Source organism: Balaenoptera ricei, chromosome 11, assembly GCF_028023285.1.
Source record: "Balaenoptera ricei isolate mBalRic1 chromosome 11, mBalRic1.hap2, whole genome shotgun sequence".
In the NCBI taxonomy this organism is placed as follows: Eukaryota; Metazoa; Chordata; class Mammalia; order Artiodactyla; family Balaenopteridae; genus Balaenoptera; species Balaenoptera ricei.
The window spans coordinates 5,331,160-5,346,491 of NC_082649.1; positions in this window are offsets into that span (position 1 = coordinate 5,331,160).

Consider the following 15,332-nt stretch of genomic DNA (forward strand, 5'->3'; position numbering starts at 1 on the left):
GGGTTTTGTATCCTGAAAAAGTGACTTTAAAGTATAAAAGGCGTAAACTGTTAACATGCAAGAAACCAGGGAATATTGTTGCCATTCATAAGCGCTTTCTGAAAAATCTACCAGAGAACAAGCTTCAGGCAACCAAAATGGCCAGAGAGACATTAACATAATAAGGACTGGTGATGAGCATTAAACGTACAGTTATTTGTAGTACTAACACTAAGTGAGGTTTAAAGAAGAGAGAGAACAGTATGCAATGACTCTACACTCTGGTAAATTAGATACAGCACAACAATTTAAAAATGGGGAAAATAAGAATATATGAAAAAGATATTGAACCGTTCACAGTGATTCCATTTGAGGTGGTAGTAGTATTGTTATTCTGAGACTATTGGGTGTCCAATATGAGATAAAATAAATGAGTCATTGTACAATATTCTAATTATAGCATCTCTTGTATTTTTTAAGATCAGGGTTTTCAGTATGAAAGAAAGGATATATCGATTTAACATAGAAAAGTTTAAGTTGAAAAATACTCATCATAATAGTCATAAATTTGAATTAGAAGTACCAGTTATAAACTCATGAAGTAGTTTGTCTCATGTTTTATTTTACCTTAAAAATGTATATAATATTGCATATATATATATATATATATATATATCTCCTAGTTCTGTCCACTGAAGAGACCTAGAAACAATGGCCAACCCAGTAGCAACAAACATTATTAATGGCCAGATCGTGGTCTTGAAATGCCATTTCTCACTAAAAGAAACCAGGGCTTCTTGGAGAAATGACTGATTCTGGTCTGAGGCACAAAATGTAGAAAATTGAAAACTTTTTGTCAAACTAGTGAGGAAACAAAGACCACAAGGGTCCTGTCAAAAGGACTCAGGAGGCAAATTGAAGAGGCTTCCACCAGCAAAAGATAAAGGAATTGGAGCTTCAAAAATGATAACTGGGGCTTCCCTGGTGGTACAGTGGTTGAGAATCTGCCTGCCAATGCAGGGCACACGGGTTCGAGCCCTGGTCCAGGAAGATCCCACATGCCACGGAGCAACTAAGCCCGTGAGCCACAACTACTGAGCCTGTGCTGTAGAGCCTGGGAGCCACAACTACTGAAGCCCGCGCGGCTAGAGCCCGTGCTCCACAACAAGAGAAGCCACTGCAATGAGAAGCCCGCGCACCGCAACGAAGAGTAGCCCCTGCTCCCCACAACTAGAGAAAAGCCCGTGCGCAGCAACGGAGACCCAACGCAGCCAAAAATAAATAAATTAATTAATTTATTTTTTTAAAAAATGATAACTACAATTGATTGAAACTCATCCAATACATTTTAATTCATGGAGTCACGATGAAATATACATATTTTAAAACTAATCGGTCATCTTCAGAGAGGGATAGGGTGAAAAGGACCCAACTCATGATCTTGAAAACTAATAAATATAGGGAAGACATCAAAAATCAAACATTTATCCTGCCTTTTTATGATGAGCTGAACAACTGGGTAACCCAAAAGTAGATAAGGGGAAGAGTATCTTTATTAAATTTTTCCAACTAAACATTTTTTAAGAAATAGTAAACTTAGAATATCACCATTTTGCAACCCCCAATGAATTAACGCATTTAGGCAACAATTACCAATAGCTGCAAACATCACACAAATAGACAGACTCTCCGTGCATCCTGATAAAAGAGCATTTCATAGGTCACGTTGTGTGTGTCACAATGCATCTCATAGGAGACCTGCTATCCCAGCTTTTCTCACAACTGGGCTGCAAAGTCTGGTCACTTGGTTAACGTGGTGAACGCGTGAGATTTTGATTTGGAAAAGATTGTTGTAAAAAGTTAAAGTTGAAGAAAGAGGAGGAAGCCTCCCAGAATCCCTTGTGGCAAAGTGGCAGAGTGCAGAGAAAGGGGGCACCCAGCTTTCAGGGGCAGCCTGACAGAGGTTCCAGGCACAGTGCCTCAGGCCCGATACTGGAGTAGTTAATTCTCCCCGGAACAGTGAGGCAGTGCAATCAGCATAACTCAGCCATTGTTTCTAAGGGCCAAGCTCTCCTGGAAATCTTCTGAGCTACCTAATTGCCATTACACGATTTCCCCTCAAGAATGGATTCTGTTGTTTGTAACTAAAGGACCCTGAGGGATACAGGATCCAAAGAGTTGACCATAGTGCGTGTGTGTGGATGCGTGCGTGCGCGTGCTTAAATTAATGAGTCTCCAAGATGCCATTAATTTCTCTGAATTTATTTTAAAAGCCCAGATTGGCTGACAAAAAGGAGCTATTTGCTTTGATCAGTGTTTGCCCCTGAAAGCCTTCAAGAAGATAAACAGAAGCTTGGCTTGCATAGAACTCTGTGTATTTGAGAACTGTTGGGAGTGTATGTACAGTAATCTTTGGTTTTATATAAACCTGACAAGAGAGTGACAATGACAAGCCTTTCTCAGAAAATTCTTAAAGAAGCAATTAAGCCTGAAAGCACACTCCACATTCATGTTTATTCAGCATTTACATGTCTTTTCTGAACCACACTCTCTCGTGCTTCCTAAGGTTATTTTGCAGATATATTGTGCTAAACTGTAATAGCGTTCAAAAACTTTCCCTGCCTCTGCCTAGAGGAGAATTCTATTTCTCTTCCCAGTCGCATTGGGCTTGGCCATGTGACTCGATTTGGCCAACTGAAGGTGAGAGGTAAATTATGTCACATTCAACGCTAAGAGTCAGTTAGGGTTTTGCCACGCTCTTTTCCCTCTGCCCTGGTGTAACCATGGAAGCTTCTCCATCAGCCTGAGTCCGAAAGAAAGAAGACTTGGATCAGAGCCACAGCTCACCCACAGTGGACATGGGGCATGCATATGTGGGAAGAAAGTGCTAAGCCGCTGGGATCTGGACCCCTTTTGACCACAGTGTAGCCTTGTTTGTCTATTGAATGTTATTGATCACAGACGCTGTCTTCTTTTTTTTTTTTACTTTTTTAAAAATTTTTATTTATTTATTTATGGCTGTGTTGGGTCTTCGTTTCTGCGCGAGGGCTTTCTCTAGTTGGGGCAAGCGGGGGCCCCTCTTCATCGCGGTGCGCGGGCCTCTCACTATCGCGGCCTCTCTTGTTGCGGAGCACAGGCTCCAGACGCGCAGGCTCAGTAGTTGTGGCTCACGGGCCCAGTTGCTCCGCGGCATGTGGGATCTTCCCAGACCAGGGCTCGAACCCGTGTCCCCTGCATTGGCAGTCAGATTCTCAACCACTGAGCCACCAGGGAAGCCCACAGACACTGTCTTCTAAGCACTGTTTATAAGCCAGGCACTTACATCCTTACATCATCAAGAGCTGGATTCTCATCTCTCCACCTAACAGATGAGGAGACAGACCTGTAGAGGGTAAGGAACCTGACACCTGCTCGAGCCAGCGCTGAGAACTGGACCGAGTCAGTCTTTTTTTTTTTAATTGAGGCATAGTTGATTTACAATGTTGTGTTAGTTTCAAGTGCACAGCAAAGTGATTCAGTTATTCTTGTAGGTTAGTAAAGATATTGAATATAGTTAGTTCCCTGTGCTAAACAGTAGGTCCTTGTTGGCTATCTATTTTATATATATATTATAGTGTGTACCTGTTAATCCCTACTATACAGTAGGTCCTTGTTGGTTATCTATTTTATATATATTGTAGTGTGTATCTGTTAATCCCAAACTCCTAATTTATCCCTCCCCCCCCTACTTTGCCCTTTGGTAACCCTAAGTTTGTTTTCTATGTCTGTGAGTCTATTTCTGTTTTGTAAATAAGTTCCTTTGTATCTTTTTTTAGATTCCACATGTAAGTGATATCATATGATATTTGTCTTTGTCTTTCTGGCTTACTTCACTTAGTATGATAATCTCTAGGTCCATCCATGTTGCTGCAAATGGCATTATTTCATTCTTTTTTATGGCTGAGTAATATTTCGTGGTATATATGTACCACATCTTCTTTATCCATTCCTCGGTCGATGGACATTTAGGTTGCTTCCATGTCTTGGCTATGGTAAATAGTGCTGCTATGAACAGTGGGGGGCATGGATCTTTTTGAATTAGAGTTTTCTCCAGATATATGCCTAGGAGTGGGATTGCAAGATCATATGGTAACTCTATTTTTAGTTTTTTAAGGCACCTCCATACTGTTTTCCACAGTGATTGCACCAATTTACATTCCCACCAACAGTGTAGGAGGGCTCCCTTTTCTCCACACCCTCTCCAGCATTTATTGTTTGTAGACTTTCTGATGATGGCCATTCTGACCGGTGTGAGGTGGTACCTCATTGTAATTTTGATTTGTATTTCTCTAATAATTAGCTATGTTGAGCATTTTTTCATGTGTCTGTTGGCAATCTGTATGTCTTTTTAAGAGAAATTAGACCAAGTCAGTTTAATGCCAGAGGCTTCTGCTCTTAAAACTACATTCTGCAAAACTGAGAAAGTCCCAGCATATACGGCATTTCTGCTACCACCCCTGCGCTCACAGAAGCACGCAGCAAATGCTTACTGACTGGAGAGCAACGCCTAAATGATCCTTCCTGAATGTCTGAATAAATGAATAAATATTTGTTGGATGCCAATCGACAAATCACATTGTAATAAGTTGTTTAGGGTCTAACAGAACACACACACACAAAAAGATGTAGATTGCAACTTCCAAAACTATGTCCTGAAGGAGCGGAATGGACCACATACAAGCTTTAGGAGCAGTGTTGGATATAGTCTGTGCAGCAGCCAGAGCCCCAGACCCAGAGGCCAAGGGCCTGCATCCTGACCTCTCCCACCGCTGTGTGATGCCAGCCATCATTTCAACCTCTCTGAGCCTGTTTCCTCACATAAAAAATTACTAATAAAATTGGTCTTGGGTGTCAGGTGAAATAATCCATGTAAATCATTTTAAATTCTCTGAGTTGATATGTCCAAGCATGGGCAGAGAAGTGAGTCAGTCCAGAAGAGGTCTGGAAAGATTCCTCATCCACAGGCAGTAACCCCTGGGCTTCTGTGGCAGGACACTTGAAGATAATGGGATTTCTGAGTCACTGAAATGTCTCTTTTACAGAATATATAAAACACATAGATTTTTAAAAATGTATTGAAACTTTCTGATTTTAAAAAAAAACACACTCTAAAGTGCTATAAAATATTAAAAGATTAAGGAATTGCTAAATGGAGACATTTCACAATTTAAAATTCAGAACCTCTTTGTAGATGGACACAGTGAGAGGTCATTTTCTCCCCGTTGTCATGGAGACACATGGAACCCATATGTAAACGTAAGAGCTCTGTGCACCCTCATGTACATTTGCAATGAGGGCAAAGGGTGAGCTGAAGGCAGTCTAGAAGGCTTCGGGACAGAACTGGGCTTTGTGCTCTAGGTTGCTGGGTTCCAGTTTTGGAAAGATCTTGAAGGGAAAGAAAGGAACTAACACATACTGAGTGTCCTCTGCATGTCGGAAACTTTACATCAGTTATCCCTAATTCTCATAGCAACTCTGCAAGGTCTGAAGTTTCAGAAGATTGTATAACCTGTCTGGGTCACACAGTTAGCAAATGACAAAAGCACCTCAATCCTTATCTGTCTGACCCCAAGGTTCAGTCTCTTTCCACTACACCAAGGGTTGGCAAACTATACTGCCCGTGGGCCAAATCTGGCCGACCACCTTTATTTTTGTACTACCTGTGAGTCAAGAATAACTTTTTTAACAGTTAAAAATAAATAAATAAATAAGAGGATATTTTGTGACATGTAAAAACAATGTGAAATTCACATTTCAGTGTCCACAAATAAAATTGTACTGGAACATAGCCACACCTATTTATTTATATATTGTCTATGGTTACTTTTATGCTACAAGGGCAGAGTTGGGTAGCTGTGCCAGAAGTCATATAGCCCCCGAAGTTTAAAATATTTGTTACCTGGTCATTTACAGAAAAGAATTCTCCCACTCCTGCTCTAGACCAGATAGCTTTGTAGGTGATCCGGGCCTCTCCTTTTACAGGGGAGGAAACATGAGTCTGTAAAGATTGAATAAATGTGCCCCAAATTATAGGGGAGACACGGGTCTAGCAAATGAGAAGCATCATGTGGCCGACACGGCAGGTTGAGAAGGGGATCAAGACGGGTCAGTCCGCTCGTCTGGCCGTGATGGAGAGGCTGAACAGGTGGAGGGGCAGGTGGGAGGCAGGGAAGCTGGCCGCTCAGAGAGTCCTGGAGTTTACACCTGAAATGTAGAGCCACCTGGGGAAAATGGAAGGACAAGGAGGCCGAGTATTCAGAGAACCAGAGGCTGGGCTCAAGGAGAGGGTTAAAGGTGGAGGGACTCGCCAAGGAGGGCAGAGGAAGTCAGTCTCAGAACCTTGTCTTTCACTCAGTGAAACAGGATACATGAAAGCGTGGTACAGATTAAGAACGATGTTTATCGTAAAATAGATAGCTAGTGGGAAGCAACCGCATAGCACAGGGAGATCAACTCTGTGCTTTGTGACCACCTAGAGGGGTGGGATAGGGAGGGTGGGAGGGAGACACAAGAGGGAGGAGATATGGGGATATACGTATATGTATAGCTGATTCACTTTGTTATAAAGCAGAAACTAACACACCATTGTAAAGCAATTATACTCCAATAAAGATGTTAAAAAAAAAATGATGTTTATAACATATTAGTGAGAAAACACAGGTTTACAAAATGTGATTTTTTAAAAGAAGCTACATAGGTATATGGGTTTATATAAATCTGATGTAAATAGATAGAGAGATATAGATATAAATAGACATAGATATAGCTATAGATCCATACAAGAAACATAAAGAGAGATTCACACCAAACTTGTAACCATAGTTACTTCTATTGAGTGAGACAGGAAAGAGGAAGCTTTCACACCTACACAATTACACACATTATATTGTTTGAATTTTTATCTTGAAAATGTAATATTTGCAAAAACATAAAAATAAAAGCCCTATCATCTCTAAAATAAACAGAGCCTAAAAGATTCCTCAGTGTGTCACCATGGAAGTAACTAGGAATAGCCCCCAGAAGCTGTTAGGTTGGTAAAATCCAAGTATGGCCTGAAACTAGTTGATGGTGTGGTGCCAGTATCAGTTTCCTGGTTTTGACAGTGAACCATATTATGTAAGATGCTGCCACTGGGGGAAGCTGGGTGATGGGTACATGGGACCTCTATTTTTGTAACTTCTTGCTCATCTATAATTAAATTAAAATTAAAAGTTTTTAAATCTTTTAGGTTGAATTCTATGAACATGTCCATTCTGGGCTGCTTTTGACCCACAAAAATGGCAATTTCATATAGCTAACTATATAATTAACCTAAAGGAAAAATTTAACCTAATCAATTGTATTTAAGCCTGTCTGAAGAACTACCCGTCTGAACAGGTGTAGGTTTGTCTGCACAGAGTATAAGGACTCAATGGCTCGCTGGGGCAGGAGTGGTCCTGAGGTGTCCTCGGGGTAGCAGCCCACTTTGTTCTGACCAACCCTCACAAGGCAGCACCTGTACTAGGAACAGGGGTATCCCAATGCCCAGGAAGATACGTACCTCTTGATGTGCCGGCTTACATATGGCTCGCCTGACAGCTCCCATCCCATGAAGCCGTCGGAACAGTTCTGGGTGAGTGGACAAATTAACTTACAAAGCCCAAGTGGCCCTTGAGCATGTGATGGTCACATGCCAGTCCAGCCTTGTGAGAACCTGACTGCAAAACGGGCAGCGCCACTCCCTCTGAGATACGGCTTCTGAGTGGTCAGCTCAGGCCAAAGGCATAGCCTTGAGTGGACCTCGGAGGGACCCGCCATGAGAAGAGGGACCTTATAGCAACTCCTCCACAGAACAAAGGACCCCGGGGCTCTGGTAGCCCTTCTGACACGGCTCAGAAGTGTGGGCCATGTCGAGGCCAAAGAAAAGGAGCATATGCTCTGGCAGGTAGGTTGACACAAATCAAGCAGGCAAATAAACTCTGGGACTGGAGTGAGGGATAAATGACCCTGGGTTAGTAGCCTAAACAGTATAACGCCAATAAAATCCCTGAGAAAAATTGTCAAATAAATTGCTTGAGATGGTGTTTTTTCATTTTGTGTTTAAAACACAAAACAAAACAAAAGCCTAACTAAAAAGTCTTACAATTAAATGGGGTACTTTTCCTTAGCTACCAAGCTCTTTTCAGTACTAAAAAAAATATCTGAGATCATTAAGCGCGTGGGTGAGGAGAGCCCTGAGTAAGGGGAATGTGTTTGTGTGCTAGGGCTGCATAACAAAATGCCACACATTGGGTGGCTTAAACAACCATCTCAAAGTTCTGGTGGCCAGAAGTCCAAAACTGAGGTGTTGGCAGGGTAGCTTCCTTCTGGGGACCAGGAGGGAAACTCGGTTCCAGGCCACTCTCCTAGCTTCCCGTGGTTTGCTGGCAACCTTTGGTGTGTAGCAATATCACCCTGACCTCTGCCATCACCTTCACGTGACATTCTCCCTGCATGTGTGTGTCTGTGTCCAAATTTCTCTTTTTGTAAGGCCACAGTCATACTGGATTAGGGGCCCATCCTCCTCCAGCATGACTTCATCTTAACTAATCACATCTGCAATGACTTTTTTTCCAAATAAGGTCACATTCTGAGGTGCTGGGGGTTAAGACTTCAACATATGAAATTTTGGGGGACACGATTCCGTCTATAACAAGGGGCAAAGGTCAGTATCCACACTGAACCCTCCCAAACACCTGCTCTGGTATGCCCTCTTTTTGCGGCTGTCCCTAGCTATACCTCTTGCATTAAATATGAAATGTATTAAGACTAGAATATCTGAAGCACCAAGAAAACTGCCAAGAGAGTAGAGAAAAATTGACAGAGCATCACTGAAATTAAATGATTTTGAGTGATAGAAGGCATCCTGGCCTGGACATCAAAATCTGTGGTCTGTACTCCTGGTCTGACTCCAATCAGCTGGAGAAATGTGGGCTGTCGCTTGCTGAGCTGCAGTTCTGTGCTCTGTGAGGTGGAGGGGTCCCCCAGGATGGACAGAGGGCCCACCCACTGGTTGTATTAGAACCAGGACTACAGCCCCCATCTGTCTTTGCCTGGAGCTCTCTCCACTCTGCCTGTATCTCTCTGAACTTCTAGGCTCCATCTCCTGAACTCTGAGATTTCAAACCCAGTCTTTGCCACGCTAACTACATGCTTGGAAATCTAACCTTCCCTCAAAACCCCTGACCCACCTAAAGATCAGTAAGTCACCCCATAATCTTTTCAGAAGGCCTGCTGGCTGAGCAGCCTATAATTTCCTTGACTCGCATCACCGGCCTCACAGAGCACAGAACTGTTCTCGGCGGCACAATTGCTGGTATTTAGCAGACTCTGGACTCGCTCGTCTCAGCAGATGGTTTTCTACGGCCGCAGTCCACAGAGGGCTGTCTGGACATCTCATGCTGAAACCAAGTTTGGGCAGTAATCCAGGTTTGCAAAAGATCAGAACCAAGTTTTGGTTACTCCACCCCGAAACCCAGCAAGGATCTCCACGGGGGCTCCAAGCAGCTGAAAATGGAAGAAGCACTCAAACCTTAACCATTCACCGCTCCCCCGACTGGCTCCCCTTTTCCACTCACAAATAGCATAAGAAGCCCTTTTCTTGCCTCCCCATGAGGACAGTCTGAAAACTGTTAACACAGACGGCTAGTGAGCGCTAACCACAGTGAGGGAAAATGTCAGATATTAATGTCGCTTTTTTTCTATGTCAGTGTGAACGTTCGAGGATAAGAATAAACTCTTATTTACAGGGTCAAACACCACAATATGTACATATCACTAAAGTGTGTTTGCAAACTAGGTAATAATGGCTCTAAATAGACTGTCTTGGAATGACTAATAAATAATAAGCATCTTGCCTTCAAAATTAACAGCAGAGAAGAAGCGTACTATTTAGGGCACTGCAGTAAGAGGTAGCTTTCACCGGAGGCGTGGGGCTGCAGCAGGAGGGCCCCAGACTCGGTTCTTGTCCTCGTGTTACTTCGGACGCAATGGGGAGCAGGGCCATGTGAAGTGGTGACGAGAGCAAAGCTGCCTGAAGGGGTGACGTCGGAGAACCTCAGCATCTAGATCTGGAACGAACCTTCGTGTTGCTAGAACTCCAGCCTGCCTGGTTTACATTTGCAGTCACCTGCCCAGGTTCACACCAGGTAAAGCAGGAAGTACCCACGGAATCATCCAACCTAAGGACATCTGAGATTCTGGGGAGGGGTTGGGGTGGATGTGCCGGCCTTGAATGCGAGAGTCCGGCACTTCAGCCCTTCTTCCCTGTGACCGGGGACGACACTAGACCTCACGGGACAGCACGTTCCTGTCTTAGACATGGTAGCACCTCTTCACGGTGTCGCCGCAGGGATTAAATGAGATAAGTAACACACCTGGGTAAATGTCAAATGATACTCCATGAAATGCATGAAGCCATAATATGAGCAAGAAAGGCTACATTCTTTTCGAAGTGATACTGTTAGGATGCTGATAACATCTTCAAGAAAGAGTTACTTTCAAAGTTAATAAACACTGCCACCTTTGCAGCACTGAATAGTCGCCCCTGGCCTGATATTAACACCAGATATTTATTTAGCCCTCTTCTGGTTTCCAAGTCCTTTTAATACAGCTGTCTGAATCGATGCTCACTGAGGAAACCAATGGGGAAACCGAAACTCTAAGAAGTCAGAAGCTTCCCCAGGGTCACAGAGTGAATGGATGTTAAGGCTGGACTTCCAGTGCTACATGGGGTGTGGGTGCTCTGTTGACAAAACCATGGCGCCAATGGAAAGAAACTGGCTCGTCTGGGCAGCCCAGTATCGCTACGTGATTGCCCACTGTGGACAAAGATTCATCAGGACCAGGACCGTTGCCGGGCTTGCTTGTAACCTCACTCGAAGAGTTCCCGAGGGTGAGGGCTGAGTGCCCAGGCTTCCCCCCACGCAGCACAGACCTCACACCAGTCATCGAGTGGGAGACGCTCCATCTCAGCTTAACCCTCAGGGCAGCAGGAAGTGAGGCGGGACACAGCTCGCGTGATGTCCCAGAGCTCACGTCCTCCCTCTGGCTGTCATCACCTCATGTAAATCAGTACAGATCCCTGAGCCCTTTCCAGTTTCTGATCCCAGATCTCATGCAGACTGGCACATAGATGCGATAATTCCGTCCCTGCACGAAGAGAAATGTTCAAGGCACCAAACCTCTGATAGACTCTAGGGGGAAAGAAATCAATCAAGTACCCGGATATTTTATTTGTGTGGTACCAACAGTAGGCACATGAGAAATTGCTCAGTTGAATGTGTAAATTTGGTTTTTAATCAGAATATTTATTCACTGTAAAGAGAGCCACAGAGACACAAAGGAAGCCTTTCTGCTCCCGTTTCCTCGTGTTAAAATTACGAAGTTATTTCTGGAAGGCATTTTGGCATTATCCATCAAGTGCTTTAAAAATGTTTACACCCATTGGCCAAGTGATTCCCTTTTTTTAAAAAATTAATTTATTAATTTATTTATTTTTGGCTGCGTTGGGTCTTTGTTACTGTGCGCGGGCTTTCTCTAGTTGCGGCGAGCGGAGGCTGCTCTTCGTTGCGGTGCGCGGGCTTCTCATTGCCATGGCTTCTCTTGTTGCAGAGCACGGGCTCTAGGCACGCGGGCTCAGTAGTTGTGGCTCACGGGCTCTAGAGCGCAGGCTCAGTAGTTGTGGCGCACGGGCTTAGTTGCTCCGTGGCATGTGGGATCTTCCCGGACCAGGGCTCAAACCCGTGTCCCCTGCATTGGGAGGTGGATTCTTAACCACTGCGCCACTAGGGAAGTCCCAGTGATTCCCTTTCTAAGAAACATTACCAGAAATTCAGACAGAGAGACGTTTATGAAGATACCATCCCTTACGACTCGGAAGAGTTAGCCGTAAATGTCACTGTTCACCACTAAAAGGAAACGTGCCAAAGTGTTAACAATGATTGCTTCTGGGCAATTGGATTACGATAGAACTTTATATTTTTTTTCTTTTTATTTGTCTCTATATTTTCCAAAATTCTCTACAATGAGAAACAACCCAAATATCCACTGACAGATGAATAGATAAACAAAATGTGGTATATACATACAGTAAAATATGATTCAGCCTTAAAAAAGAAGGAAATTCTGACACAGGCTACAACAAGGATGAACCTTAAAGATATTAGGCTAAGTGAACTAAGCCAGTCACGAAAGGACAAATACTGTGTGATTCCACTTGCATGAGGTCCCTTGAGTAATCAAGTTCAAAGAGACAGAAAGTAGAGCGGTGGGTGCCACAGGTTTGGGGGAGGGGATGGGGAGTTAATGTTTAATGGGCACAGAGTTTCAGTTTGGGGAGATGAAAAAGTTCTGCGGATGGATGGTGGTGATGGTTATACAACAATGTGAACGTACTTAATGCCACTGGACTGTACACTTGAAAATGGTTAAAATGGTACATTCATGTTATATATATTCTACCAGACTAAAATATTTTAAAGAAAAAAAATCTGGGACTTCCCTGGCAGTCCAGTGGTTAGGACTCAGTGCTTTCACTGCCAAGGGCCCGGGTTTGATCCCTAGTCGGGGAACTAAGTTCCCACAAGCCTCGCGGTATGACCAAAAAAATAAAGAAAGAAAAAAATCTATAAGTATGTGTTTTACTCTGATACTAGAGGGAAAAAAAATAAATGGAAAATTAGATTAAAATGCTGGTTTTGGCTAGATGGTCTGCTTTCCAGCTATAGCCTTTCACGTCTTAATACCATGTTCAACATTCAACTTCAGCACACACATGATGAGTGCTCCAAGGTGACCTGAAGAGAGAGCTCCAGACTCAGAACTCAGGCGCAGGGAGAGGCTGTTATTTAGGCAGAAAGAATCAAGAGGAATTATTTCCTTTTAATAAGTTGCTTTATGTTTTATACTAAGTATTAACCAAAAAGAGAGGGCAAAGAAAAAAAGAAAATTCCATCTTTAAACTCAGTTTCGGTTAGGGTTAGGGTTACAAGTATAAGATATACCTGCCTTAAAAAAAATTTTTAAGCAGGTGCACACACCCCCTTAGTAAATAAGTGTGAGCCTTGAAGAATGGAATAAAAATGTTCTCTTTCCCCAAAAAAAAAAAAATTTTTTTTTTTTTTTTGCATAATCACAAGAAAGAGAAATTGAGGATAATACCACATTAGCTGGGAGTTTCCTGGATGGTCACATTTGCTCCATTTAGATGAGGGGTAACAGCTGACAAAACATGCCACCTCTTCCTCTTCCACGATCGGCAAAACGAAGAAGTGGCAGCATCACGACTATGTTCATCCCCAGCCCTTCTTAAGTCAACCACAGCTGAGAAGCTGCTGTCTAAAAACCAACGGAAGAGCGTCGTAACATGGATCAATCACGTTCAGCAGGTACCAACCAACAGGAGAAAATAAAATGACTGCTAATTGCAGCACGATGCCACTCACGTCCATGTATTGATCAGTCATCAAGAACTGAGTACTCATTTTAAGGTCAATGCAAATTTTTTATTGTGGTGAAATACAGACAACATGAAAGTTACCTTTTTAACCATGTTTAAGTGTACGGTCCAGTGGCATTAAGTACATTCATATTGTTGTGAGACCATCACTGCCATCCTTCTTCAGAACTTTCTCATCTTCCCCGTTAGACACTAACTCCTGGGACTTCCCTGGCGGTCCAGTGGTTAAAACTCCGCAATCCCAATGCAGGGGGCACGAGTTCGATCCCTGGTAGGGGAACCGAGATCCCGCATGCCATCTGGCACGGCCAAAAAAACAAAAAAACAAAAAGCACTAACTCCCCATTCCTCCCACTCCCTGCTCTGTCTCTACGAATTTCACTCATCTAGAAACCTCATATAAGTAGAATCTCACAGTATCCGTCCATTTATGACTGGCTTATTTACTTAGCATAATGTCCTCAACGGTCATCCATGTGGTAGCCTGTGTCAGAATTTCTTTCCTTTTTAAGGCTGAATCATATTCTATTGCATATATGTACCACTTTTTTTAATCCATTTATCCACTGATGGATACTTGGATCACTTCCACCTCTTGGTTATTGTGAATAATGCTGCTGTGAACACGGGTGTACAAACATTCAATGCAAGTTTTAAGAATTGCTGCACTGTATGTGTTCAGGAAAATTACATAAGTGACCTCTATCTCACTGGTACCAGGAAATCACTCATTTCATGGAATCAGAAAATGGTAGAGAAGGAAACTATTATAAAATCATCATCGATATTTATCTATAGATGAGGAAAGGGACATGAAGTGACTTCACTAGGGTGATTTGGAAAATGTTCAGTTCCTACATTTAGGGAGGAGGGGAACCCCTCTCCCAGGCAAAAATATTCACCCGACTTGTCATGCCACATACCTCAAATTCCCGCCACTGGAGATTTATTTACTTAGATGAGGGCACTGGTCCTTTTACCAGGAATCTCCTAGTAAAATAAAAATAGCTCTGAGGGAAAGTCATTATTGAGCCATAACCCTTGTCTTGAAAGACTGGTTTTCCACAGAACAGTAGGCTTAGAGTGGGATTCTCGGGGAAGAGAGCCCGAACGGGAGAGTTCCATGCAGAGGGCAGGAGGGCAGAGTCATGAGGAACATTAAGCATAGATACTCCACGAGGAGACAGTCATCTCCTGAGGAGCTCCAGCCACCCACAGGTAGTCAGTACCAGTGCTGAGGGTCTGAAGACCCAGCAGAGTGACGTGAGAAAAGACCAACTCAGGTCAACGTGACAATTTTCTCTCTGGCTAGCTTGTTGCTATGTATTATGCTTCAAACCAAAGTACAAGTCTTCTGTAGATGACTTGGGGTCCATGACTAAGTTCTGGATGTTAACAAAATATCTTGCTAAGTTTCCTCAGCTATATAAAGACTTTTTTTTTTTTGCTTTTAGGAAGAATGGAAAATACCCACGTGGATCACCAACTGAGGAAGTCATTATTCTTCAACAGGTTTCAATATCTCCAGCGGCCAGATGTGTTTCATGATGGAGCTGAGGTAGCTCTGTCAGTAAAAGGAGGTGTTTGAAGACCGGGAGAACCCCAGCATAACACAGCCTATGAGCAAAGGCATCTGAACAACACTCCTCAAGTCAGAAAATGCTTTCCATAAATACAGTAACCGTATTGGTTCCATAATAACCAGGTTGAGTCTTAAGGGGAGTGTTATTTCTACGTCCAGTTCCAAAGTTGTGAGGTTGCTCCACGGGGCCTGTGGAAGAACAAGGGTTAAAAAAGAGGACTGTGGGATCCCAAGGAAAGGTAACACCTACCAACG